Source organism: Pomacea canaliculata, linkage group LG9, assembly GCF_003073045.1.
Source record: "Pomacea canaliculata isolate SZHN2017 linkage group LG9, ASM307304v1, whole genome shotgun sequence".
NCBI classification, from domain to species: domain Eukaryota; kingdom Metazoa; phylum Mollusca; class Gastropoda; order Architaenioglossa; family Ampullariidae; genus Pomacea; species Pomacea canaliculata.
Genome location: NC_037598.1, coordinates 7962805 through 7988833, shown reverse-complemented (window position 1 = coordinate 7988833; position 26029 = coordinate 7962805). Strand labels below are relative to the sequence as shown.

The window sequence follows — 26029 nt, the reverse complement described above, 5'->3', positions numbered from 1 at the left end:
GGAGAGTGTGCGTGCACTTTTTCACATCGTGACCCACTGACCTGTTCCGCTCTGGGTTTGGGTTTCCTCGGTCGCCCTCGCTTCCGCTTCTCAGGCTCGCCGCCGGCCGCTGGTGTCTCCGTTTGTGACGTAGAGGCAGACGCGGCGGCGAAGGAGGTCCCCACCACTGCTGCTGCTGCTTGCAGCGACGACGTCTGCTGCTTCCCCTCCGACATCCTTACGCCCTCGCGCCGCGCGCGCTACCTGCTGGGATAGCCCTGACTTTCTGGCACAGTCTTGAACGCAACTCTTTGGCGCCTTGCGAGAAGTCGTGAGCTCTGTTCACAAACACCGTTGCTTGCTGCAAGTTTCATCAGATGGTTGTGACCTCTGGACACCATGCAATAGAGCGCCGACTGAACCCACGAACTCAGCTGCCATCGGGCCTGTAGAACCTTAAAGAACTAAATGTCCAGATCCGTTCTTTCAGGACAGTGAGTCGAAGTCCAACATTTCTGTCCTCAAGGCAAAACAGTTAGGTGTCTCAAGCAGTAACGAAAGAGCAAGAAGAACACATGGAACGGTAAGCCTTCGTTTGTCCGACAAAAGTTTTTTTTTTTAATCTACTTCGACTTTCTTTGTTCTTTGCCAGAAAATGCGTGGCGTCCGTTGTCCTGGCAGGAACACATGTCCATGACTTGTTGGAGTCGGAAGGAAGTGAGCAATAAGTGGTTCCGCAAAAAGAAGTGAACAGCTGATAAACTTGACGTGGCTGCTGTTGAACTTTCAAGGACGGACAGTGCAGTTCAGAAAGTTCATGACTTATCCAGTTTCGTCCATCCGGAAGGTTAAGTTGCATCGGGCGAGATGTGTTGTTCAGATTGTCCCTTAGGTCAAAGCTGTTAAAAACAAACACACAAACACATGAAAATGTGAATCGATTTTCTAAAAAAAACGATCTTATTACTTTTATAAGTCAACGTGATGATGACGGAGGATGGAGGAGAAGGAGGATAAGGATGATGATGATTGATTGATTGATGATTGATTGATGATGATGATCTTCACCATCAACGCAGGCTTAAAGAGCTTTGCAAAAAACAAGATGTAAAATAATAGCTGTTAGGGTCACAAGGTCGTCATTTCTGGAACCGAGGAATTATGAGTATAAAGCATTCGAGAAACTCCATGGAGCAAGATGCAGACGGACGACCAAAATCTAAACATGTAGCGGAAAATTACTAAGGTCGGGAGGAGGGAAAATGTGAATATCGTGGTCCGGAGATAAAAACAAAAAGTTATAATTGCAAAGAAATGGAGACAAGTAATCATTTGACAGGTGGAAACGACTTGGAGCAGTCATAGAACAATTTTTTTAAAGCAGAGATATTCGGACTAATGTAATTCACAAGGTAACAGGAGACACAACGTGAGGTAGATACAGAGAACGGACTAAAAAGGACAAGAACAGTCTCGAGCCAGCAATACTATGATGCAACAATAACAAATCCTTAGTTTAGCCTGAAGCAGAGGGCAATCTTTATGTTGTACAATCTCTGAAGTCAGTTAAGCGCAGGGATATCACTTTCATCGTGTCGGCATGGGCAGCCTGAAGCATCCTGATGAACTATCTCAATCACTATCACTTGATCAAACCATTTAAACAAACCAGATGATTTCAGCACAAGAAACCTATTGGATATGGGACGGGGCATGTCGGATAAGAACACCTCCCCCTTCCCGTACGTTGAAGCTTAAAATATAACAAACGCGCTGACGTGCGCGCACGCACGTACACAACCGTATTCTTAATTAACTACCAAAGCAGAGATGGTTGCTGAATTTAATGTGACTATTTATCATAGTCATCACTTACAAGCAAATAAGGTTCCTTCTCGCCTGTTTGCCAATAAATTTGACAGACTCAAGGTCTTCCTACTTGACTTCGATACGAGAAAAATTCATTATCTCTTAAAGACAAATTTCTAACTTAATTTGGAGTCGGGAACCAAAAAATAAGGAAGAAAAAAACCACACACCTGCTGCAGCGCCAATGGCGACCTGTTCAAAACACGATATGATAGATGAAAGAGCTGTAGAAGGAGTCCAAGAAAGGTTCAGGGGACCTGGAATGTAAGCTTATCTTTGTTTTGCTCGCTACCTCATGTCTCAAGGAGCGTGCGTAAGCAAATAAAGGAGCTCCATCATTTTTTGAGAAGTCTGTACATGAACAGGCTGAAAATAATGAAATTCTTCTTGCAGGCCGGAAGCAAAGTTAGGATTCTAAACCACCTGTCAGTCTTAACCTCCACGTTCCCGCCGCACACTACCGCCATCTTAGCACGAACGTCTATTACTGGACTGCAGGCAGACAATTTTTTTTCCATCAACTGCTAAAACGAGGCATGATACTACAAAGCTTCCGGTTTATTCACATTTCAGATTAACTACTAAAACGAGGAATGAGACTACAAAGCTTCCGGTTTAGTCACATTCTTTGTTTAGGCTCGCCGAGACTAACAGCGGATCACCTCGCAAGAGGCTAAGCGTTGGTCTTGGCAGACAGACAGCAGTCCACCTATACACATCTATGATCTTAGTCTGTAACTAGACTGTTGACACACTGTTGCATATTAAGACCACGTGACCTTTAACAGCCGTAGGTGAATGAACGAAATCCACGTTAAGAGACTTCTGTTGCTTTAATATCGCAACAAAACGAGTCGTCGAGATAAATAAATAAACAAAGGAAACCGTTAGAACAACGTTTAGCCGCTGGGGTACTGAGAATCATTTGTTGAAATCTAGAGAAACTGATGAATAAATAAGACCCCCGTTGGATGACCTTGGTGACCTAACCTAAAGAGCGAGAAGACTGCTAGATGTCACTCAAGGCCCACGTCTGCTATCTCGACTTCACAGGGCTGCCCGAGTCGTAAATCTGGCTTGATGAGTCATCGCAATCTTGACTTCTCGCCGATAACGGCTACCTCAACTTCAAAGAAACAACTGCTATGACGTCAGGGAGGACTGCTGACAGCGACCTCGACAAGACGAGTGCTATCTCGACCTCGATGAGCAGATTGCACACGACGGCTTCAAAGCGCTTCTCCTATCAAGGGGCAAAGGCGGTCGAGGTGTTAGCAGAAAGGGCGCTACGCCAGTTCCAGTGATCTGACCCTTTTCGTAATCCTTCCCTTCCCCCTCCCCCCTTTAAAAAAAAATATTATTATAGGTCGTGACCTCAATTCCTGCATGTTTACAAAAATAGGCTTGTAGACTGGGATTAACCTAGTTAGCGTCTGCTTGAAGTTCTTCCGGGGGCTTTGGCCTTTCGTGACGGCGGTAGTTAGAATGGATGCCAATCCAAGTGCTGCAAGTGTTCTCAAGGAAAACAAAATCACAGCACAGTCATCATGATCATTATGATCATCGTCATCGTCATCATCCCTCCCTTAACTGGCACCAGCTGGACACGGAGCAAGCTGGTATCAAGCTGATACCCGATTAGACCCACCAGCAGCGAATTTTCGCCTGTCGGGCTGGACTTGTTCCATCTTTAACAGGAAAGACATTGAGAGAGATTCCTTCACATTCGCCAACCGATTTTGTTCTCTGCTTACCTCCACGATGTCCTCTCTCTGCTTACCCCTGAAGGACCGTCTCCTTTCTTGCAACATAGTCTAACCAAGACAGTTTTCGTCGCTTGGCGAACAGTGCTTCCTGAGGACCCACCAGGATGGCGACTGCGCTGCGTGAGAATCGACATTTTTTGCACTGGCAGTGAAGTATCCTGTAGCTTCGAACTTAATTTCTTGTTTACCTCGTGTTCGCAATTAACTTCTGCTGCGCGTGTCTGTCTTCTGAGGCGAGAAGACTTCAGGCTAACCATGGGCAGGTCTACTCAAAGAATGGAGAAACATTCCAAAGCGGAAGAGGAGGAAAAGACGGCGGGGAAGAAAATAGAAGAGTCTGGCTAGTTGCCCTAAATTCATTGCCAAAACAAATATGTTTCACCGTGGACGGTTAACGAGTTTGTGACATAGCCGCCATTCCGCTCTTGAAACGCATTGGATGAATCTATCAGCTGACAAAATAGTCTGAACTTCTCTCCTTCTCCGTAGAAGAACGAGGTGAACAAACTTCGCAGCTTCTTCTATTCCGTGTTGTAAGACAGGGTTAGGAGATTGCAGCCCACCCAACTGGGACAATAATCTCTAGAGGCCGTAATCATGAAGCGGAAGTAAAGCTACCTCCGAGATAGCTCATAAACAGCAGTACAGTAATGACCTCTAGGCGCACAAATAAGGTGCAGAGTTGGGAAGTTGCCAGGTAATCTCTAGGTCTTCGAATTGCGTCTGGTCCGTGACTAACCCCACCCCCATCCCGAGAGCAGGGGTACTAGCAGGCCTCCCGGCAAAAGGTGATAGCTAGCAGTCAGATGTTTATAGCACGAGGAACAGAGCTGATAGCAGAGAAAGAGGCGGGTACAGCTGGATTAAGGGGTGATAACACGGGAGGCAGGAGGGAGACGGCAGAGAAAGGGGTGTAAAGTGTGAGAATAGTGCAAGAGCGTGGTCATGGACTGTGGATAGGACAGACGCTGCTGGAGGTGCGACCGCAGCTCTGTAAAGTGAGGTCACAGGTCACAGAAGACCAGCTCTGCTCGGGCATTGTGTACACGATCGCGTCTGAAGAAGGCGGCGAGTTTCATACTAGCTGCCCTCGATAAGGGTAGGTAAGCAGTGTACGTAGTGTGGAGTGGTCTGGTACCAAGCCGTGAACAGCTGTGACAACACCTTCAGGAAAGCGAACGCGTGGAATGGCAGAGAATGGTTCAGGCACCCCTACACCACCAACCCCTTCTTCCCCGCACTCTCCCTCATCCATGCTTCTTTTACTGTTTTCACCCCTGACACCATGGTCCAGCAATCTCTACTACCCAGCCTTCTGGACCAGTCTCTGTTGTTCTCGCCGGTGACACGAGATTTCACGTAAACTCACGCAAGCTCACTTTGCTGTTCGCGTGTGTGCGCGAGGCTCAGAGAAATGAACACAGCGATACGGACGGACGGAACGGACAGGCAGAATCCAAGCACTCCCTCGTGCATGACTTGCTTAACCAAAGGAGTTTCTGTCGTCAAGGAACTCATTCTAATCAGATAGAGAAAGAAAAAAAAATGTTTCAACTTTCAAAAAAAAAAAAATTACAAAAATTGTTTAACAAAAGTTTCAATCGTCAATCAACAAATAAAAATTTTAACAAATGTATGAAACTATTAATAAATGTTATGTTTTTCATATTTTATTTTGGACAGACCACAAGAAAAACTTACAATCGGCAAGAAACTGGCTTTAATTTTAAAAAGAACTGGAGAAAACAAACTTAGAACTTTCAACCGTCTAAAAACCAATTTCAGTTAAACCTATGTGTGTGTGCATTATCTATGAAGAAGTCTGAGCTTTAAAGTAAGTACAATAATAACGACAGAGATAGTCAAGAACACAGTGACCAGCAGACGGATAGACAGACCAGCAGGCAGTAAAAATACTAAACAAACCCACAAGACGAACGAAAAAAGTTGAAGTTGAAGTGGAGTGTTTTCCGTCCCCAGCCTACAAGTACCTGACAATGTCAAGATGAGTCCAAACTGATTTTTCGGACAACTCTCTAACGCTGCTGTCGCGGTGATGGCACTATGGCAGTGCCTGGAAACCAAGGCAACAGGATGAACATTAGCAACTGTCTCTCGTGCACCGTCACTCGTAGGCGCAGTGCCTACAATTACAGCTCGCTCGCTCACGTGTGTTATTTTTTCAAGAAGCCCGCGACACAAAAATATTTTGTTAGTGTTCTACAAACAGCCAAAAGCCGAATATCTGTAATATAGTCCAAGGTGAGAATATCCCATTGGTGAATAAACCAGTTACAGGACGTTCGGATCCCCCCTAGTCCCCCAAAGTGTTTTATTGAATTTAACTGTTCTTTAAAATATTGTTTTATTAATATCGTTTTCATTAAAATGTCTTAGTTGAAAGCTCGGTTAGCTACTAAATTGTTTTCTGATTACCAATATGTTCAAAGAAAATCAAAACATACTAAATAATTCATTACACATCCCATTCCCCGGTACAATTGTACATCTCATTCTCCGGTACAAGTGTACATCCCATTCCCCAGTATAGTTGTACATCTCATTCTCCGGTATAATTGTACATCCCATTCTGCAGTATAATTTAGTCTGCAGCTTGCTGCTGAAGACTGTGCTTGTGCTTCACAACCATTAGCCCCCTACGTGTTACTGAGGTAAGGACGATAATTAATGAGGAATCATTAATAACATGCAGCGAGTTATCAGGACCAGCTGGCAGACGTTCACAGCAACATTCTTTTATGTTCGTAAAAATCTGGGCTACTTTCTTCAAGTGCCTCCTAGTGATCGTCAGTTACAAAGAAATGAAGCATCATACTGCAAAACTTCATCCAAGCGAGTACTCTTCGTTCACGTAAATAAACCTTCGCGATAACACCCTACCCCAAACAACAACAATAATAACAACAACCAGCATTTTTTTACCAACTAATTACAACTTACAATTTAAAAAACGAAACAAGCAAGCAAGTAAAAACTTGAAGATTACTGTGGAGTGGACGGAGGGACAGAATGTGAAGCAAGATTTGTTTATAAACAAAAATACAAAATAGAATCCAGATTTTTTTTCTCTTCTTATGTCTCTCCTCCTTCACCTAGATAAACCACCATCCAAACGTCCCTCCTTATATATCAGCTTATGATGCACTGACAGGACAGCATCTGTCCACGCTCTGATTCACGCTAGTGCTGTCGAACACATCTAAGACAGTTCACAGTATCAAGTTTATTATCAAAGATATCATCTCTCTGTTATCTACAACACAATTTCGGGTTTTTCCTCTATGGGCGTTACTTTTTTCTGAATATATTTGTGTCAAGTAGCCCAAGGCTACAGACGACAGTCAGTGAGGTCGTGGCAAGGAAGGTTCATGACCCGAGGTCCACAAATCAGTTCACTGGCTGACTGGGTGAGCGAGTTATTGATACTTTTGGACACGGATACCCTTCTCCCCGTTTTCCATATAAACTGTCATGTATTGATAGAATAAAACATAAATATAGTTATGCAGACGGTAAGGAATCAATGCGGGTGAGCGAGTCTATCGGCTTGTTGATGTCTTCGAGCAGACTGATTCGGCGATGTTGTCGTTGATGTATTTCGTGGTGTGCGTTGGCAAGTCGTCAGAAGTAACCTAAGTGGAGTGAGGACACCACCCCTACCCACTGCGCACCACCTTCCCCTCAACAACTTACAAGCAGCTGCACATGGTGCTTAGTGCTGCTCTCAACCGTCTGGGAGTAACATCTACTTGGCTTGTATTGAAAGGACATCCCCATCTTAGCTCCAGGTGAAGATTGTCGCCATGACTTTTGCACACATCGATGAGGAGAGGCTTCATGATGAACAATTCCTCGCAAAAACAACAACAACAAAAAGCAACCGACCAATCAAACACTTTCTTCGTCGTGCTGAAAAGACGTTCCAGCATGACCAAACGATTCCTTCCCCCCTATCCCCCCTCCCCCCCAAAAAAAAAAAATATTAAACATATGATGCATGCTGGTTATGTTATAGTAAGCTGTTGTAAACACTCGATGTTGCAATAAACAACAAACTGTGCGGCCTGAGTAAAGACAAACATCGGTGCGCTTTTAATTTTAAATTAAAGGACTGGATTTACTTCACTACACGAGGCTTAATCTGGGCGATTACCCCTTAGCTGTTGTATGCCACAAGGATAATGAATACAGCTCATTTTGTGTGAAAACAATAATAACCTATTCTGCTACTAGCCGAACTTGAAACTTAATTTCATGTTTGACCTTTGTTAGCGATTATGCCAGTCCAACCAGTATTTTTCTAGCTGTTCACCCCCAAACTATTAATTTTCTGTAACCTTCACACACAACTTTTCAGGTCCTGCTCAAACGTGTGTCGGGGTTAGAAGGGCGTTTAGAACTGTGACCAAAGGGTAGTTGAAGATGTGTGGGGCTGTAGTCATGAAAGACGGCTACTTCCTTCCTCTTGGGATTGTTTTTCCAACAACGCTAGCACGTCCTTTGTAGGTGTAATTGTGGATCGTACACAAAACAGAGACATCTAGAGACTAGCCAACCTACCTGGTGTGCACCTGCATGGAGTTACATCACGCAGGTGTAAAGTTAACCCTGAACAGTGGCGTAACCAGTACAGGGGGGGGCAGGAATATCCTTTTGCGAGACGTAATTCCTACAAAGAGCAAAGAACTGAATAAAGAGCCGTTACGACCCTTGCATGTCACAGATCAAAACCAGCTCCTTCCGAAATCGTTCAAACTTTATCATAAAACAGTTAAAATTATCAACCCTTCCGGTTAGTTTGTGGGAATTCCCCTTTTTATTTTTAGCGCAGACCTCACTGAGCTTGCGCGTGACCACGAACTTATATCCCCTGGACAGCTGGCAGACGATTTTTTTTTCTTTTTTTTCACTTAACTGCTAGATCGAGGCTCCATACCAGTAAGCTTCCGGTTTATTCACATTTTCGATTAATTACTAAAACGAGGTATTAAACGACATAGCTTCCGGTTTATTCACGTTCTTTGTTATGGCTCGCCGAGACTAACAGCGGATCACTTTGTAATAGGCCAAGAGTGAGTCTCGGCAGACAGACAGCAGTCCATCAATACACGTCCGTGGGATGTCAAACCCTGAGCATCATTACCTTACATCAACTTTATGGAGAAATCTGTTTTAAACTCCCTTTGGGTAAATAGGTTTGCTTCTCATACATTCATATCTGTGTGTTTTTTCTTTTTTGATGTGATGTGCCGTCAGCTTTGGAATTGATTTCGACACGATTTGAGAAGCTCTGAACCTTTTCCTGATTTCATTTGCCCTGGAAATGCTCACCAAATGGTTTAATAATAATAATAGGCTTTTTTCTTCGGTAATTTTCCAAGAGTGTAAAATCCTTTGCATATAATGCAATACCTGTTTTCTAGCCACGATCAAATGAGTCATACCTTTCATCCATTTTTTTCCCCTAGCCCACTCGGACATTTGGGCATTAAGACCTGTCTCTCCAAGCTATCCACTCGGATTTCAGCTTTGGGAAAGGCATCACCCGTTAACTCTAAATTATACAGCACGAAAATATTGCATTATATCTAAAAGTTTCTCTAAAAGAATTACAGCGAAGAAGCTGCAGGTGATGGTCCAGATGCACAAGATATACGATCTTTCATTGCACACGTTATAAAGCTCGCGCACGAAAGCACGCGCACACAACACACAAACAAGCAAGCTATTCACGGGGACGCCGAGAGTACTGTGAAAATGTTCAGAATTGGTATGTCTGGCCCAGGAAGGAAATTCACCCTTGTAGTGGACCCTAGGACTTCTGACTAGTCGGAGTTATTCACTTCCAAGTGAAACTATCCACATCCCTAAGAAAACGTTATTTGGTTGTATTTCTTTATCTACTTCTTCTTTACCTACTACAAATTAACATCGCGGCTGAAAGTTTCCAAAATAAACTTTCGTTTCATTATAAGAAACCTAGTCCTAACCTAACTCATACCAACAATGTTTAACCTTTTTCTGTATTTCTGTATTCGTCGTTAACATTTTATAGGTTTAGTTCTTGTAGAGTTTGATTACCGAGACCTTTGAAGTATACAATAACCAAAGACAGCAAATCATGGTAATTGAAGCCAAGTTGAGCAGATTAGTTATCACGATCATTACCATGATTTCCAACGATTTTATGTAGTAAATATTTGACCTTTGGAAAAATGGCAGCTGTTAAAAAAAAAAAAAAAAAAAAAAAAATTCACTCAGCAGGTTCATAATATATTCCGGAAAGCTTGACTAGCAAGCATCGGGTGGTACATGATGACGTCACGACCTGTTTCAAATACTTGGCGCTGAAGCCCCTCTTACATACACGACCTATCCTATTATGAAATGAACCCATTTATTTGAAAAAAAAAAACACCACCTGGTTGGCTCTTTCAAAGTTGACAAAAAGTATGTAAAATAATATACACTTGACTTGATAAAAATCGCATCCACTTGGAAACTTTGCTCTCTACAACTCAACTCGGCACTAATATCAAGGAGCATGAAGGAAACTAAGTAACTGTACAACTTGGCTATTAATTTTTAAAAGAAAAAAGTACACTTCTTAAAAAAAACTATTCCACCGATCCAAATAAAATTTCCAAACCAGTAATCTATTTAGAAAATTCCGAGGCACCACTCAGAACAAGTCCTTTAGGAACAGAAACAGAAGGAGGCGTTCACCTCACTACAAGAGTGTCCTGTTTCAATGACAGATATTTGTGGAGCTGTGAGTTTTGCCTATACAGCTATTCATGTATAATCCAAACCCAGCATTCCTATCACAGATGCATGCCTAGCGTAGCATGCACACATAACAGGTCGACATCAAAGGATCCTGCACACCTCTCATCGCCCTAAACAATATTCTCTTTTCCCGTAAAGGAAGCTGGTTGCGTTTCTATTATTTTACTACATGCATATTGTCAACTCAATAAAAAAAAAAATGCTAGCACAAGCTGGTTATGTTAGCTTGCCTGGTACCACGGCATAACACCACCATGTGTACTATAAGTCAACACACCTACCATCACAACATCCCTAGAAGACCTATCGTGCCGTAAGTCTTATCATGATACACCGTCACCTGGTTTACCTGGAGGCAGTTAGCCTAAACTAACGACAGTATACTTAGTACAGCTAACTACAGTACTGTGCTGACAGTTGCTATGTTCGACCATCCCAGGGGCCGAGAGCATGACACGGTGGTAAGGCTACCTCGGAGATGGTTGTTGACAGCGGCAACCTTCTGGCGCAAACAGGTCAACTTCACAAGTAACCTGGGACCGGAGTGATGAAGCGAGGGTAATGCGTTGCCCGGGGCAACATGGGAAGCTCAATGACAACAAAGCGTCTTGTTACCGAAGTTATAAAGATGTGTCCAGACGCCGCAAATATTATTTTACCCCGGAGCCGTATTTATAAAGCAGAGACAGAAGTGTCCTAGGGTAAAGAAATATGAAGTAGCTTCTGTCTGTGGCTTCGAAACTTCGACCCCTGGATGTTACCCTCCCTGGAGGGAGGGGATCCTTGTTAAAAACAGAAGGCAAAAACAACCTCGCTACGCACTCTTGCCCAAAGCTTCACTCCCATGGGTGTTGCGTGACTTGAAAACACCGTGAAACCTACACCTGATGCAAGTTTCTGAGAAAAACTGGTGAGTACAAACTGGAGTGGCAGTGGAGGTGGGTTGCGAGGTAAAGATCAAGGGTTTCCCATTTAACATTCCATCTGCAGGTCTGAATGGATCTCCAGTATGTCCGTGACTTGCACGCCTTGTCAGCTCTGCACCTTGAACTAATTTTTCACCCTGGACATTTACAATTGGACATGCTTGAAAAAACAAGCCTCCGCACCACATTCTTTGATGTAGCTATGGATATGCCAGCGCGCGAGACAAGAATATTTTTTGACGGAAGCCTCATCAAAGTCGTCAACAGAAAAAAGAAAAGTCGAAGAAATCCTAATAAGTAAAAATAATTTTGACGGAAATTTCGACCCTTTTATTGTAAACTTTTTGTATTATTAACAGCTGGAGGTATTACAATAACACTTTGTAAGTCTTCAGAACGAAACTACCAATGCGTCAAAGAGAATGCAGGCAAAGAGAGAAAAGAGCAAGAAACTAGACGGATACATATCCAGCAATGATGTAAACTACTCAGAAAAAAGCGACGACAGGCATCACAGCACTCAGTAGTTTTACATCACAGCCCCCAGCAGTTCTACATCACAGCTCTCAGTAGTTTTACAAAAGGAAGAAAAGCCTCTGACAGACTGAGGAAAAATATAAACTGATCCTGTATATCAAGAGAATTAATTCCTTTGTGTTTCGTCTGTTCAAACTGGACATGTTTTGTCAGTTGAGACTTTGGGTAACACACACACACACAGCAGCCTGTGATCTTGCATGTAACGCCTGCAGGACTATGGTTATGAGCTTGTTACAAAGCACGTGTCCGGGAATTATAATACGCTCCGATTTTTATGTTATACAATCTTTGCTGTAAGCCAGTTTCAGTGTCTAGCCAAGCCTGCGGTCAAATGTGAAATAATATTTCGTGACTTTCTAATCACGCCATCGCCTCCAAATTAGCGTCTTTCTTCTCTGTTGTAAATCATACTATCTTCGCATCTCTGCTTCTTCGTATCTATCTTCGTATCTACGTATCTTCGTATCTTTGCCTGGCTGTGCTGTCCTAGTCACATTATCTTACCCTTACGGAAGACTTGCCAAGCTTGTAAGCCTGAAAGACGGAAAGACTTGGTGAGTTTGCAAGTCAGAGAGTTAGATAAACAATTCAAGAGTCGAGTTGCTAGGCCGAGGACAAGAACCTTGGCTTTCATTCCCAATAAGAAGAGGCTTGACCCTGATGCGACAATACAAAAAGGCTGACCAGCCTGTGTGAAAACTGACTGCACACTTGTGAAGCATGCGAAACTATTCGTGAGAAATGTAGCTTCTATCAAAATATCTAATGCAAAGAGAGTAAAGAACATAAGTACACCAAAGAATAAGATTACCTATATAGCAAAATACATAGTGAATGCAAGTAAAATTAGAGTAAAAACAACTTCAGCGGGTACATGTTGAACAGCTAATTGCACAAGATTGCGCGTTTGAGTAGGGTATAATGGGTATACAAATATGTAAATATAAGAGTATTACACATGGTTCTACGTGTACTCATATATTTGCAATTCTTAAAGAGATGAAGCTATGTCCCACCAGTCTGAGTATAAATACATGATGATCATGTACAAATGTTTGATTAATGATTGTCATAGATAATTCACGGATTCGAACGTAATGAAAATGTTCGTTTTTATACGTTGGGGATTTTTTACAATCCTGCTTTACCTCATATAATGATTGAATCTCTCCCATGTCATTTTCGAAGTGTGCGCATGCATACGTGTGTGTGTGTGTATGTTTGAAACGTTTAATTGCTCTGAAATACTCCCATTGCATGTTACTATGTCTACTGCCATTCTCCAAAAAATGATGGAACTGCGAAGAAACTGTACACAAAGCTTGATGTCACACCACACTGCAGGTTCTGTTAAATAGGATAATAAATATTATCCACTTGGTTTTGTAATAAAACAGATTAACCAGGTGCCAAAGAAGGTAAAAAATAAACTGTTAAATAAGATCATACGATAACACGAAGACCTGCTTTCTGTTTTATCGCGACAATTACATGGATGATAATGAAGATGACAACAAGAGGAAAGGAATAGCTTTTTTACCCTGTTACCGTTTTGCGTTCTCAAGAAATAAATGGAATCGGAAATTTCGACCTTTGTCATTAAAACGCATAATACCTTATGTTGGCTTGAAAGAAAGAAAGAATAAATAAGTGAAAGAAAGAAAAACTACTTGAAAAATTGTTCTAAAAGCTGGTTTAAAGAACTCTTATGTGGTACTGTTTATAGGATTTCCTGCGCCATCTATGGACGGATCGACTTGATCTCTTCTAAGCAGCTTTCTCCCACACCCCACCCTCCACTCCATCCCACCACCCTCTCTCTCTCTCATTCTTTTGCACTGTTCTCTTGCATGAGCGAGTTTCGCGCCCATTTCTCTCAACGCGATTTTCGGTGCGAACCTTCTTCATGCAGGCGTCGCCGACTTTCAGTGCAAACACTGGTGTTGGTTTCGTGTCCAAAATTCAGCATTTCGGTGACACTGTATTTCCTATCTAATTGCTCTAATGGCATTTGTTATAAAGTACTCTTGCTTCACATTTCATTAATACTTAAAGGCCAACCCGAGTCAATCTGAAACTAAGCTTACAGTTCCGGACAGTAGGCCTGCCATAAATTTATCACAAAAATGTGCTGTGAATTTTCAACTTTTCACTCAGATTTTGGGAAAAATATCTTGTAAAAAAACAATCGCTTAAACATCATTTTGTACTCAGGCTAGCCTCAAATATTTCTACTCTCTCCCATGTTCGACCGTAAGCTGTGGGCTGTAGCGCTAGGTCGCTCTTTAGCTCCAGACAGACAGCGATTGCCTCATTCGTGTGCCTACTTCTTCTACTACTTCTCAATAAAATGATACGGGAAAGCAGGAGCGGTCACTATCGTTCGTGTGCTGATGCCACTGATAATTGTTGACAAAAACTACTCCCTCACAGCGCCACCACCACCTCCTCCTCCTCCGACTCCCTGGAGCAGACAATTGTTGGAGCACGCTTCAGAAAGATAAGAAATATGTGACGAGTATTCAAGCAATTAAAAAGTTAACACAGTCTGGTACCTATACCACACCTGGGTCTCCTGGACCTGTCATGTATACTACAACTGGGTCTACTGGGTCTGGTACCTATACCACAGCTGGGTCTCCTGGACCTGTCATGTATACTACAACTGGGTCTACTGGGTCTGGTACCTATACCACAGATGGGTCAACTGGAAGTAGGGGAGAGGGGAGGCGGATGAAGTGCTACACCGATATTGAACCGGCAACCAAAAACTCTCTGTATCTCCATCAACTATTTATCTCCCTGAAGCATTGGCAGTTTAAAGTATTGCATAACCATCAGAAGTGAATAACAAATTCCATTGATACCTCGCGTAAATTACCAAAACGTTTAGTTTAATCTTTACATAGTTTAATCTTTACATTATATATACAGTATATATATATGTTTATATGAATTTGTAGAGCGCATTTCTCCGTGTCGAAGGAAGCTCAGTGGGCTGTGCACGAAAAACTCAAGCGACACGTTTTAAAATTTATGATCTGATTTTGTGTCTCGTCGGCACAGCAGGAACTGGTGGGGAATGATGAAAAAGCACCTGTACACAGAGTTAAACGGAAGGAGGATGGAGTAAAGCACTTGCACATCTAGTCAACACGTGGTTAAAGCATCCGCACACTAATAAAAAAAAAAGGTAAACAGAAAACGAGGTAGAGTTATTGCTTATTGTAACACAAATTATATAGATGAGTCATTAGAAACTGTTTGATGTAAATATGGCAAAAGAACGGGCATAAAAAAACTCTTGCACCAACATGATAAAATTCATTCAAGAAAAAAAAAAACAATAGTTTTCAAAAGACTGGTGCGTCATACAGTATAGGTGACATGAAGATTCAACTGACAAGTTGTGAGTTGTTCACTTGGTAACTCACTCGATATAATAAATCTAACAAAAAATAATAAACGCCGTGTCATAAGTAATAAACATACATAATATACGGGACCTTACAAACATAAAATGTAAGGACTGTAGAAAAGCTGCAATGTGTTTTACGCGTGCAGTTCATGTGCATGCCCAATAATCATAATGTGTGGCTTTATAATGAGAAAAGACCACGGTTAGTCTGCGTGCGTTGCTTAACCCGAAAATGGCTAGGGAAATTGAAAGAGGACTGAAAGAGGGAGAAAAGAAGTGTTTTTTGGAGATTTGAGTCAGCAATATCATTGACTCAACAGATGTTTTGATAGTGAGTGGTCCATGTGAGGAGCATCTCAACAATGATTGAAAAAAAAAACAATCCAAACCAACACCCCACGCACGCACACACAAAGAGGTAAGCAGACAGAAGCAAGCCAGCACACTAAACTGAAGCAGCCACGTGGAACCTCTCCTAACAATATGTCGGGTGTACATACACATTGTCCGATGTCAACATAAGGCGAGACAAAATACCACAAAGCTTTAACGAGAAACAAAACAAAAACAATCTCCCACCTGTTATTCCATATTCCTTCTCTCCAGTTCCAGCCACCTCTCCCTCACCCGTCTCCACCCACCCAAGACTCCGGCCTCCGACTCCTATACCCTTGTCCCTTGCGTGGCGGCTAACCACAAAAAGCTCGGAAATCGTCGGGCTAGTCACGAACAACTGCGAAATCTGCCATGTAGGTAAAAGTTCACTCAAGGACACATTCCTACAACGAACGCAGTCTTTCCCAATGGTGTGTTCCGGTACAGGGCAAAGCCCAGCGTGAAGAGTGAAAACATGCTGACTCAACTCTCACTCAAGTCTCTGCACATTGACACTGCCTGAAAAAAAAAAAAGACGAGGAGTATCGGAGTGATGGATAGTAGTGAGTGATAGGTGGGGTGGGGGTGGGAGCGGGAGGCAGGATGGTGGTGATGGGAAATGAGATGAATGCGAGAGTGGACAACAGCGTCAGGATGCTGACCTCTCAGTGTGGTCGATCGAAGCAGATGACTGAAGAAGAAAAGCGGCTTCCGACGTGTGTGTCGCCCAGTTGCTGGCTCTGCCGGGGTTGAAAAAAAAAAAAAAGAAAAAAAAAAAAAAGGCACAGGTCGACGCCGAGGTCGAAGGTCGCCCGCCCTTCGGGGTCGTACACGCACACACTCCGTCGCAGAGTCCACGAATTTCTCCCCCTCCTCCCCTACCCCTGTCTCGAGGTGTGTGTGCACTCGACTACCACCACAACACCACCACCACAACCACGGCGCAGGCCGCACGGTCGTCGCCGTCGCAGCAGCAGCCTGTCCGTGTCCGTCCGACCAAATTCAGTAACCGTCTCGCGCGTAAACAAACACACAAGCACGTGTGCGTCCGCGCTGGCAAACACAACAAGCTGCAAGACAGACGTATGCGTTTTGAGCCAGGCGAGCAAAGCGTTAAGTCTACTGGTGTCGCTCGAAACCTCCACTTGCCTGCCTCTGTTTGGTAGGTCAGCAGTGCAGACTTCGACGTGCTTTGTGTGGGTGTGAGGGTGTGTGTATGTGCGTGTTTCTGTGTGATGGTGCGCGAGTGGATTTCGCACACTGAATCACCGACTTCCACTACCCACCCACCCCTTGTCATGCAGTCAGCCCTAAATACCATCCACTGATAGCCGCTCGACCCAGTGGCCAAACACTTCTCTTTCTCCCTCCTCTCTCTTTCTTTCTCTTCGTTCAAACCTACCACGTTACGAATGACGACGAAGAAGAAAGCTCCCCAGACATCCAGCCAGAACTTTGCCGACGTGCTTGACCGATCCAGAGTGTAGACCGACATCGCTGGGTGTCGTCTGCACTGCTGTACAGTGAATGGTGTCCCCCTAGGTGGGGGGGTGGGGTTGCAGATATGCGGGAGGGCACACCAGACTGGCCCGCCCACGACGGGAATGAATGAACAGGGTTAGTAATGATCAGCTGCTCGCAAAAACAAACCCTAGGCGGCGTTCATCTATATTTAGAACGCTCGCTCGCGGCGGGCGCTCGCTGGCTGGGTGACGAGGGAGCAACTAAGCGCTCGCCCAGAGCGCTACTCGGAGACAGCTGGCAGTTCTCGGCCAAGACTTGAATTTTTTTTTACCTCCTTGTCTCATCGCGTCCTATTCTGAATGGAGAATGGATTACTGGGTTCAATAGGTCATATCTGGCGGACATGCACAGAAACTTGGCGTTTCCCTGGTACGACAGGCCGAGTGGTTCCCGGATATTTTGCGTGGAGGAGGTCTAGAAACCAATCCTGGTGCCTGACAGAGCGTCCCAATTATATTGTCAACTATATACTTTCTCAGCTAAAATATAAAATTGAACGTGTTGCCTTCGTATCAAAACCAAAACATCTATCCCCCGTCTCCTAACACACCCACACACAAAATATTATGCTAGCGAGAGAGACAGCGCACGCGCGCGCGTTGTAAGTTCATATTTTCTAGAACACACACATATGCAAGCGCGAATAAAATGAAACTTACTAGAAAAAGCGATGGTTGTGCAAACATTTTGCTGATTGGGAAGATCAGATCCTGTAAGTTCATGTCCATTAGATTTCACTTTCATTTAGTCACATTTCTTGTACAACGCCTCGTTTTGCTCTCCTTCATTTCAGTTGAAATGTCAAATGGTTCCTAGCAAAACATCTGTAAACAACGCTGTGAGTTTGTTTCAGACAGTGTTACGACTATTCAGAATACAAACACTCGAATGAACTGGAACTGGCAACCACAGGATAGTGGAGAAGGTGAGGACGGAAGAAAGATATCGCAAATATTCGACGCATTGTTAAATAGAAACATCTGATCCGACAAGTCAATAAATCAGACCTGGTCACTTCCTAATTTCCCCAGTCCCCTCCTTCTTGACTTACCCATCTCATCCCCCCCCCCCTCAAAGCACCTCTCTCCCACACCCACACCCCTTTTTTTGTACTCATTCGTTCTTCCGGTCCCTCTCCGGGCAGAGTTTCGTCTGCCCCCTATTCACACTGCCCCTGCACCCCCTACCCATCATTCACTGCGCGTTTTCTTTCTCAACCTCTTGCTCGTTTCCCTCCTCGCCACCCCGCGCGTCTCCCGCCATCAAGAAATAGCATTCGGCGAGCACAGCGCCTCACCTTGTCGGAGAAAGATTTATGAATGGCCGGCCGTGATCAGCGTGGGACTCTCGCCACCCATGGTGTCTGATACGGGTGGGCATATCTCCACATTCCACCCTTGAGCACATTCTTTCTCTCTCTACCCGTTCTGTTCACGAGGTCCCCACTGCGGAAGAGGAGGGGGTAGGAACAAACGCAGGGTGGGGGGTGTTGGGTTCAGTCAGTGAAGATCTCGGCGCATGCGCATTGAATGGCTGGCCCCTGACCACCAGCGGAAAGGACGATAAGGCCGACGATACTGAGGGAAACGCCTGAGAAGGCAGGTTGGGGGTAAGGGGAAATGCACATCTCATCCCAGTGGTTTCTAGAACAATTCAATCAAGAACGTACCCCATCCATACTGGTGCATGAAGGTCATGGGTGGGACAGGAGAGGGAGGGCAAGAGTTGGGTGGTGAGAAACAGATTGGTTCATGGTTGTTGCTTGGAAGTGGCTCACTACTTCTGAGTCCGCGTGTGAGCGCGCGACAGAGAGAGAAATCCCAACAAGAGAGAGAAAGCGTGTAAATGTGCATGCGTGTGTGCGTGAATGCTAACTGTATTGTGAGGTCTCCTTTCTGTAGTACCGTGGAGAGCACATCCGTATACACCAATCGAAAGGAGAGGGTGAGGCAGAGAGAGGGGAGGGAGGACTGTTGCAGGCAGGTCAGGAGGAGGGAACTGATAGCAAAGGGAGGTGTGAGGGAAGTGCGCGACGGGAGAAGAAAGGGGCGGAATTTCAAGTGAAAAGGGGGTGGCAACCGGATGGAGTTATCCACGGATCGGCTTTCGTTCACCTTCGCTCCCAGACGGCCCAGCAATGCCGACAATGTTCATTCATAACGCACCGCGAAGTTTCACCAACGCTCGTGCGCCCACCCGGTTAAGTCGTTCCGCTGATCTTTCTAGTTCTTATTGTCCACCCAGGTCTGAAACAGGGGCAGATGAGTAAACGTCAGGTACTTTCACCTCGTCCACCCTCGTTAAACTGTGCCTCCCTCCCGATACCCACAACAGGCCACGGATTTCCCGCCTTCTTAGTCAGCATCGTCTTCAAATTCTTTTTCTTTTCCTTTCCCTTTTCTTCTTGTGTTGCTCCTTTTTTTTTTTTTTTTTTTTTGGCCTTCGGTGTCCCGTACAGTACTGACTACAAGTCCGTTATCTCCCAAAGTCTCTCTTAATTCGGACGCTTCTTACTGAGCTCGCCACCTCCACCATTGTCAACACATCGTGTTTTTATCGACTCTCATTCTCCTGTGTCATCGATCTGTCAACTGAATGAACGGATTGTCTAAAATCTGTAGTCGGAGTTTAGAAAAACAAGCAGTGTCATTAGAAGTGGAGGCAAGAAAGGTATGCTTTCATCGTGTTGTGAAAAAGATCCCCCATAAACATCGCATAAAATGTTTAGAGAAATGTTTCATTGAATAGTGGTTTGAATCATTGAATAGTGGTTTGAATGTTGCGGAACACCCGACGGAATCTGTGCAAAAGTCTCCTTTTTTAGGTGAAAGCATCATCATCAACAACTCCGCAGACACAAGAAATCTGACCATCAGGTCTGAGTGAATCGTAAAAATTGGGGCAACCCTCTGTCGACTTGGAAGCCCTCAGGCCATCAGGCCGTGACAAACAACGACCTTGCTGCCACAGGAAGTTGATGAGAGCCACACACGACTGATCCAGGATACTGGCTTGTGGGGCGACGGCTCCTAGAGTTTCATCCCCGTGTCGATGCCAATCAAAGGTCATGTATTGGCCTAGTCGATCAAGAACGCGTTCATACACTCGTTACTCGCTCTACTCGCCGTAAGCTTTGGAAGTAGAGTTCAGTGTCATGGGCAGGGACATCCATCGTTTGTCAACTCCAACCAAGGGGAAGATGGGGAGGGAGGTAAGGGGACGGAAAGAAAGAATGACAATTCTTTACTAACGGTGACAGAATTTTTTAACAATGGTAATATAAGAAGCAAAGAGAGATTTTCTTTACTGTCCGTATGAAGGAAAAATATCAGTTTAACTACGAAAGTACATATGCTACAATAATAAAATGTATGAAACAGTATCAGAAAAGGAAAATGTTGAAAGAAAATGTTTTGTGTAGTAGAATTGCGTTTACATGCTCCAATTTATTTCTGAGGGAGGAGAGCGCTACATAGGCACAATTTATATGTAGGTCACAAAAAAGTTCATAAAGGTCAGGCACTCTACACAGGAACTGGCTTTGATTACAAATGCGGAAATACGCTGTTGGAAATGCAGACTAGTTTCTCCGTGAATAGAGGCTGTGTCTGTTTAAGCCAATAAGGCCATGAATTAAAGATGAGCAAATACAGAAGATGGCATGGCAAGACTGATACGTACTCAATCCTCTCCAATCACTAACACTTAGTGAAAGCTGTTTCCCCTTTTCAAAAGGATAGACCGGGATTTTCTGTATCAGCTTGTGTCAGTGTAGATGAGAGGATTATCGCTGTTGATGTCAAGTGTTAAAATATCTACGTCCTTTCCCGCATATTCATTACCTAGTTTAGAGGTTTGCATGACTGAACAAGAACACAAGTGTGCAATGAAGTCCTTCGAGGAGAAAAGAATTTCTGTAAAGCGACTTCTAGATTCATGCAAATCCATGCAAATCCATGAAACTGCGAGACAGAAAGGAAGCGATACAATGGGGTATAGTCATTGATCATTGGCTACCAGGCCGTTAATGTAGCATGGAATAATTAAAGAGTATCTTCAGCCTCCAACACCGAGTCGCCTTAAAACTCTGTCCAGTTCCAAGCGAACGAGCATATCTCTCACCCCATTGTTCACTGAGCGTGAATTGATAATCAACTTTCATTGAAACATCGTTTGGGTTCCTTTGGTTGGTTTGTGTGCGTGTGTGTGTAAATTCATTCAGAGACAAATTCAATCTTATATTGAAAATATGTCTACTAGTAAGAAAGTTGTGTCTAAAAATTTCTTCGTAAGATAACAAAATCAAATGTTCTGATGGAAGACTTTATAGACTAATTTTAAGTTTACCAAATCAACTTTAGGCTACTCACCTAGTTATTTCCCAACTTCATAGCATCGCTGGATCGGTGGTCACTCAACTGACTGACCGCAAACGGGTCTATTGCGCAGTGAGGGCAAAGGTCACGCTTCCTGTCATAAAAATAGCCTATACAGACTGTTACTATAATTATAATTTCTATCTTTGCTACTATCTGTTCTACGAGCTGCCCACTCTCCATCTTTTCTCCATACTCTTGGCGTTTTCGGTACAGATGTATAACAATGGTACTGAATATAGAACACTTGTGTAAATCTTTGAATAGCTCAGTAACAAAAAGCGCTTTGGGAAGAAGTAAATATATGCTTATGTTGAGTATTTAGTGCATAGCAAACAAACAACTAATCGGACAAGAAACCAATATTTGCAACTGTAATTTTAAATATTCTGATATAAGATCCCTTTGTTGATAATATGGAACAGTATAAAAATATACGAAACAATGTATAAGATTAAATATTAAACAGGAGCATCCAAGCTCTTTCGAATCTGAATTAATCTTAAATATACGATGGGAACAATCACATCTTCAGCACCCCACAACTCTGTTCCATCTGTTTTGTAGCCGTGTTCCCATCTCTATACGCACTCCTCCTTGTCCAGAACAACACTCCTACCCACTGTGCACCCAACTTGAAAGGGAACTGGCGACCAAACAGTTTGTAAGTGCAGTGGGATGGCAGCGAGTCGGTGGTCGGTCCCAGCCGTAACGTGAAAAGGAAGACTATGTAGTGTTTGATATCCTGGTGGAAACATATTTTTTTGTTGAAAGAATCAGTGCTAAGCAACCCTTTTTCTCCTAATAACTGAGTAAAGTTCAGTACAAGATAGCATTTCCCCAAATCTGGGTAGACGCACCCTTCTGCTCTCGAGATAAATTCATCCCAACATGTCCATGCACAGAAAGCGATCAAGAAGGCATAGATTACATGTATACATGCACACGTTTATATTGTGAAAGCCTCAAACAATAGGACAGCTATATGACCGTCCATCCCCTCTGTGTACCTTCATTTTCACTAGGTCTGAAGGGCAGGTGTGTCTTTTATCCATATATTTAGCATAGCTTGAGTGACTCGCCACTGTCGGCTTGTAGCCTTATATTTAATTATATCTTCAGTGACCCCTCTCCCCCAATCTTTTCAGTACCTTGTAGCCTTATATTCAGTATATAGCAATGTATGTGGCTTTTTTAAAAAACATGATATTCGTTATTTGTGGAGTGAGTCGGCAATGAGTGGCTTGTAGCCAAATACGAAGACGGTCCATCCTCTTTGGCCATATACTTAGTAGGCAACTTGATTGGCGGGTAGGGCAGACGAAATTCTTCAAATTCCTCACCTGACGGCGCGCGATGCTCTCGGCTCTTGTTCGCACGTGACACGGATACCTGTACGCCCAGGTCCTTTGCGCCACTTGTTTGTGCTAAAGGTGACATGCGGGCACTCACTGGCTTCTCCGGCGAGTAGCATACTAAACGAGCAGAATCAGCAAAACAAAACAAGTGCGCCAACAGCAAACAGAGAACATGTTGCAGGCCAGCACAGAAATACTCGAGTTTATTAGGTGAGGAGGATTTCGTTGTAGCGTCTACAGAACTGTAGTCGTCAGGGTTAGATCGCAGCTGCATTCCCTGGTATGAGACAGTAACTTTATTTGTTACTTTGAGTGCAGTGGGTAACTCACTGGTGCAAGACCGCAGCTGTATTCGTTGGTACGAGACCGTAACTGTTGCGGATAACTCAGTTGTGTTCATTGGAATGAGACAGTAACTGTATTTGTAGTGGGTAACTCAACTGTGTTCATTGGTATGAGACCACAACTGTTTTTTACTCACTCGTTGGTCCAAGACCGTAGCTGTATTCGTTGTTATGAGACTGTAACCAAAGAGGATACCTCTTCGCTGTAATAAGCAAGTCGTTGGCGTCTGACTGAAGCTGTATTCGCTGGTATAAAACTGCAACTGACGGTCATCGAATGATAAAACATTTGTTCTTGTGAGCAGACTATTACAACACTTCAAAATGACGGGATGCTGCGAAATCCCCTATTTCTAACAAAACCCCGGTTATCATAATTATCAAGTAAAGGATTAGACATTGTTGATACTTGTCAACCTTAAATAAGTTGTAGTAAGTGAACTCTTACTATGATTATCTTTCAATAGGAAGTATTAAAAGAACATGATAGTATCCAAGTGATCTTAATATACTTCAGAAGAGCTTCACTTATCCATCGAATAAATTATTCAGAGAGAAAAAGTGTGTCGAGAAAGAGTTCATTATTGCACAATCGCATTTTTCTTTCACAGTTCTGACTATCCCTCCCTTCTCTTCATACGTCGTGCAAGCACGTGTCTGAATGTGTCAGTGGAGGAAGAGAGAGAAAGGAGGGGCAGGAGGGCCGGGTGAGCAAGCTGTGAACTACAGAGAATGTGGTGCACTTCCTCTTTTTCTGGAAGTGCATGGGGTATGTACAGACTGGATGCGAAGGGAAAGATTTCAGTTCGAAGGACTCAAACATGTGGTCCCTTCTGGGAGACGCAAGGAGGTCGATGACAGGGCGAGTGGGGGTAACCACTTCCGCTCCTTCCAGTTTCTCCGGGCGAGAGCGTGTGAACTGGGGCTCTCTTTCCGGGAGTGCGTGCGGCTGCACGGGGGGGAAAGAGGGTGGAGTTGGGAGGGGAGAATGACGTACAATCACGGACGGCAACGTAACACTCAACACGTCATCAGGGCCAACCGGAAAACAATACCCGGCGATCATCGCTCCTTCTCAACCCTCTCATTGTCGGCGCGCTTCACCATATCGATGACTTTGTAGATGATACAGGAAATAAACAGCTAAAGCCAACTGGCAACAACTGCACCTTTCTGTCTGAAACATACTGAAAGACGACACATTATCTTTTTATTAGCGACTATTGACGATGTTTCGTAAATTTTCTTTTTCTGAACTCGATCTGTGTAAAGTGTTCCAATGAGAGAGGGATCCTCAACGTGAATTTATTGAATCCATGTGTATGTGTGGTTAAACCCATGCAGATCTCTTCTACTGTGAGAAAATGCGCTCTATAAATCTTTATCATTGTAAAAATCAAAATTTCAAGTATGCAGCATGGGTGACGAAAATATTAGTTTAAAAAACCTCTTATTATCCTTTGCCACTGTCTTTTTTTTTGGGGGGTGGGGGTGGGAAATCACAGAGAAATAATAATAAAATATCTCTTGGGTGTATATTCAAGAAATGGCTATTTTCAAACCCAAATCTATACACCTAAGATAAAATATGTGAACTAGGATAAAAGACAGAGGAAAAGAGAGAAAGAAAATCAGATTTGGTGGTCTTGGAAAGCATAACACTCTGGAAGTTTTGTAAGGTATGTTGTCTTCAATACAATAAAGATGAACCACTAAAACATGACGTCCCCCTCCACTGCACATGAATCTGCATAATTCACACTTACTTTCTAAAGGAAGGGCTATCGCCATGACATATCTATACCTTCATTGCTGACACAATGTAAAACCAACTGACCAACCAGAAACTGGTATTTCATAATGCCTTCATTGTTTAACTGAAATATTTATATACATTTCTCATGTTCTCACCAACTCAAAAATTTATTTCATATATAATTTATAATTCAGATTACCAGGGAATCTCTGTTTACAATCATGTGAGTACATTATTATAGTTGTCATCCTATACATTATAGGTGTGTAAAGGCAATAAGATTACAAGGAAAAAAAATTATTTCCATTTTTCCCTGAAGTTTCTACAACAGACATCCATTTCTCTCACAGAACAAAGAAAATATATTTTACATTCAAATGTGGAAACCTTAGATGTTCTTGGTGCAAAAACAACTTCTTCATCAGAGTCTTGGGGGCCTCACATTTTTTTTGGTAGAATTTCCTGGCTTACGGGAATAAGGCAGATACTTATGAATCTTTTGAATACCTGTTTGAAAGCATTGAATATCTACCCTCAAGAGTGACAGGTTACAACAAACTCCCACAATCCCTTCACAACAAATCTACACCAGAGCAAAAAGCATGTCATCATCCAAATCATTATTGTCATTATCTTCCTGATCATCATCTTCATCACTGTTGATAGGCATGAACTCAGTCGTACCACCATTACCATCATCCTCATTGTCATCCTCATTGCCTTTCATCATCATCTGTTGAAAAAAGCACATGCAACACAACATATTAATTATTTTTGTTGTGCCCTCACAGTTTCTAAACTATTTATAAAGATCTTTACATATCCCTGTAAAGATGGGGTTGTGTAAATTCTTGAACACAGCAGAAACATAACAATAAATCTACTTTTAGCTAGTTAGGTAAACATTCATTCTGCATTCTTGAATATAACAGAAAGGAAACAATTTCAAACAAAACCAAAAGGCAGAAAAAAATATGATAATAGAGAA

The 26029-nt window shown here is 43.2% G+C and overlaps 1 protein-coding gene across 1 annotated transcript in view; it reads right to left on the bottom strand.

The window, feature by feature from the left end:
- Positions 1-600: 600 nt before the first annotated feature.
- The window catches only part of LOC112572132 (DDB1- and CUL4-associated factor 1-like), a 35770-nt gene continuing 10341 nt past the window's right edge, over positions 601-26029 (bottom strand). The window contains exons 9-11 of the mRNA XM_025251682.1: positions 23423-25774; positions 21578-21677; positions 601-878 (exon numbers count right to left, since the gene is read on the bottom strand). The gene's annotated coding sequence lies outside the window, so the exon portion shown is untranslated. The remainder of the gene's footprint in view (positions 879-21577; positions 21678-23422; positions 25775-26029) is intronic.